A 3314-nucleotide genomic window follows, 5' to 3' on the forward strand; every position below is an offset into this window, starting at 1 on the left:
GGGGGGGCGCTCAGACAAAACAGATCCAGGTAATAAAGTCGTGTTTTTGCAATCCGATATGATTTACTTCCCCGTAGCGAAGTAAAAGTCATTCCTCTCCTCTCCTCCCATCTATACATTTCTTTCTTGCTCTCACACGAACTCTAAGCGAGACGACAAGACGGTTGCAAAAGCGCCTTTGCTGCTTGATTAAGTAAGGGGGGGAGAGAGGATGGAGAGAGGATGGAGAGAGAGAGAGAGAGAGATTGTGGCCCAGTTCGCCTGCTTGGGATTACATTTTCAGGAGAGGTAACTAGACGGGCCCGGGAAGGGAACGCTTTTGCTTTCAAAGGCTTCTCTACTCGAGACTGATAGCGAGCGACAGGAGGACGCGGACCGGGCGCTATCTCTGCGCTTATCTGGAGGCGCCACGCGGACAGACAGACAGACAGACAGACAGACAGACTCAAGCGTACACACCCACCACACCGCAAAATATAGGCAGCTCTCTGACATGGCGTTCCCTCGCGCAGAGAGCTTCGGAATCCGGACCGGAGTAGGCCTAATTCCATGGTGAGCGCATATGCAAGGGGAATCACAGTTATGACTCGATCCTAAAAACACGTGACTGCCTGCACTCCTTAGAACCAGGGAGACCAAAAGAAGTCTCTCTCTTTCTCTCTCTAGGCTATGTCCACCAAATGAAACAGCTAACTAGACGATCGATTGCGAGAGGGAGGGAGGGAGAGAGGGAGAGAGGGAGAGAGGGAGAGAGGGGGAGAGAGAGAGAGAGAGAGAGAGAGAGAGAGAGAGAGAGAGAGAGAGAGAGAGAGAGAGAGAGAGAGAGAGAGAGTTCTGTTTGCCGTGAGATTAGATAGGTCAAGTAGGTGAGACGATTAGATATGGTCGTCGGTGCTCCCCTCCCCCCGGCGTCCGCACCTAACCCAACCCTTCCGGTGCAGCGGAGTGTGCACTGAGCAGTGGTGCACCTCATCGGGGACAGGACCCGGTCTTCTTCACTCGCTCCACTCCAAGCCAGCAAGCAGTCTAGTCGCGACGCACAGAGAGGTCGGGAGCGATTGGCTCGCCAAACGTGCATCGAATTTGTAGACAGATTGCAACAAGTTGTTGGCCAGTTGTTTTTTGTTTTGTTTGTATTTTTGTGGCGTCGAGACAACCTCTGAATGTTTTTGTTGATACCAATGGGTTAAGAATTATTCAAGCTACCTAGGGATTAATTTTGCCGAGTATTTTTGTTTCCACGCGCTCTTCAAGCAAAAAGCACTTGAAACAAAAACGTCGAGGAACGTCGTCCCCCACCAATTCCTCCAGTATTCAAAAAAATAATTTCCAGATTTTTTAATGTAAAAAAATAGAAGGAAACTATTAACTTTTTTTTTTTAGAAAAGAAAACAACGGCGTGACCTTCTTGACCTAACCATTTTCTTGGCCTATATCTATTTTTATTTTATTTTTATTTTTTAGGTCGTCGAGGGTTGGGATTTTTGCGCAATGTTTTTTTTTTTAAATTTATTTTAATCCGTTGCCGCGAACCGATATAATCATCATCGCGAGAGGGTCGCGAAGATATCGCGCGAGGAATCCGGCAGCGCCTCGTGCCGCGCGCAGGCAGGCACATACCGGCCCATAAATCACACGACCGACTACTCTTTTTCTGTATTGCTCCCCCTTCCTCCCCCCCCTCCCCCCTCCAATTCCAGGACAGGTTACGCAAGCGTGCCCGCTGATCCGTAAGAGAGGGGACCCGCGGGGACCCCGCCGCTGCTGCTGGTGCGGTGTGCGCGCCCGCCGTCGCCCTGCTCTGCCGCTCGCAGGAACTCAACGTCTCCGCGCGGGTCGTAAATTTACAAGGCCGCACGGCATTCTTAACGAACGGCACAGTGGTCAATCGGGTCAATGCAGAGACTTTGCTAGACGAAAAGATAACCGCGACAATGTTAATTTGTTTTCTTGTTTTGTAATTGTATGCACATACAATTTCCGTTTGAACCTCAATTTGCAAAATGCTCAGCTGGCAATATTGTGAAAGAAGATTAGAAAAAGAAGAGCATTGCAGACGCACGAGCTCCGCACTATGCCAAATGAACAGCTTTCAACTTTACGCCTTAGCTTCTTGCAAACTTGTAAACTTAACTAAACTACGAAGAGATTTTTAAAAGCCGAAAAGCACAGGGACAGTTCCAAATTTTCCGAAAAGAAAAGAAAATAGTTAAAACCTCTACACAGTATACGAGCTGCCGTACCGGCGTACCATACGCATCATCATATCGCACGCCTCGTCGACAAAGTCGAGAGCTGCACACACACTGAAGAAGAACGCCTTGCCTTGTCCGCCAGCAGCGGCGCGGGGCACGGTATGGCCAGCACAGAGGCCCCTGTTGTCGCCGGACACCTCCTCACACACCTGGAACACAACGGGAGAAGACTGTTAGCGTGGTGGAAACAAGATCTATACGTGTGTCTGTCTGTGCGACTGCACACCGGAAACCCCAAGCGTGTGCGTGTGAATGTCGCACACTTAAAGGTGTGTAAAGACACCACTCGTGTGCACATGGATGCACGTGTATGAATTTCAGAGGAAAATGTTCACCTTTACTCCCTAAAGCTCGCCTTCAAGGGTACGATAATGGGCATTCACACACCTGCAAGTGTGCGACATCAACACACTTTGCGCGTCTCCAGTGTGTGTGTTGCATGTTGTGCGCCTCCGTCTGCGGGCGCGCGGACTAAGCAGCCGCCATATTGGCAGATCATATGCGATGACTTCAGTGTCCCAGACGGGGTGACGTCACCGGCTGGCCAATGAGTCCACGGCCCCCCGACACACATAGCAGCACTGATGCGCGTTACACAGCCAAATCGCGCACCGGCCACGTTCCAACGGGGCGAAGAAGAAAACTTTCAAAAAACTATTTCACAAACTTAAAATAATTATTTGAAAAAATAATCAAGGAGAAGGGTTTCGAAAACATGTAATAAAAAAAATATCTTGCCAGTAAATTCGCAGTGGTGTCACAAACAAACAATCCGAGTTTTGTTTGGGCGTTTCGTTAGGTTCAATCGCAAAGGCATAAAGGCGCATCTCTCTCTCTCTCTCTCTCTCTCTCTCTCTCTCTCTCTCTCAGAGGTATCGCAACGGCGCCTTTTCACGCACATTCGAACACGGTCCCCATAAAACGCCAAACACTTCACGCCCCACCACACCGAGCCCCACCCTTCCCCGCCCCCTTTTTTCCACCTGTTTCCCGAACCAATTCCCACATGATTCCCACCGCTATTTCCTCCCCCCCTTTTCTCTTTCTCTCTCTCTCTCT

General features: G+C 49.7%; 1 protein-coding gene across 1 annotated transcript in view; it reads right to left on the reverse strand.

The window, feature by feature from the left end:
* LOC113216318 (protocadherin-16-like) overlaps positions 1–3314 on the reverse strand; it is a 94661-nt gene that overhangs the window by 26736 nt on the left and 64611 nt on the right. The gene's annotated exons all lie outside the window — the stretch shown is intronic.

Source organism: Frankliniella occidentalis, unplaced genomic scaffold, assembly GCF_000697945.3.
Source record: "Frankliniella occidentalis isolate FOCC.00 unplaced genomic scaffold, Focc_3.1 Scaffold24, whole genome shotgun sequence".
Classification (NCBI taxonomy): Eukaryota; Metazoa; Arthropoda; class Insecta; order Thysanoptera; family Thripidae; genus Frankliniella; species Frankliniella occidentalis.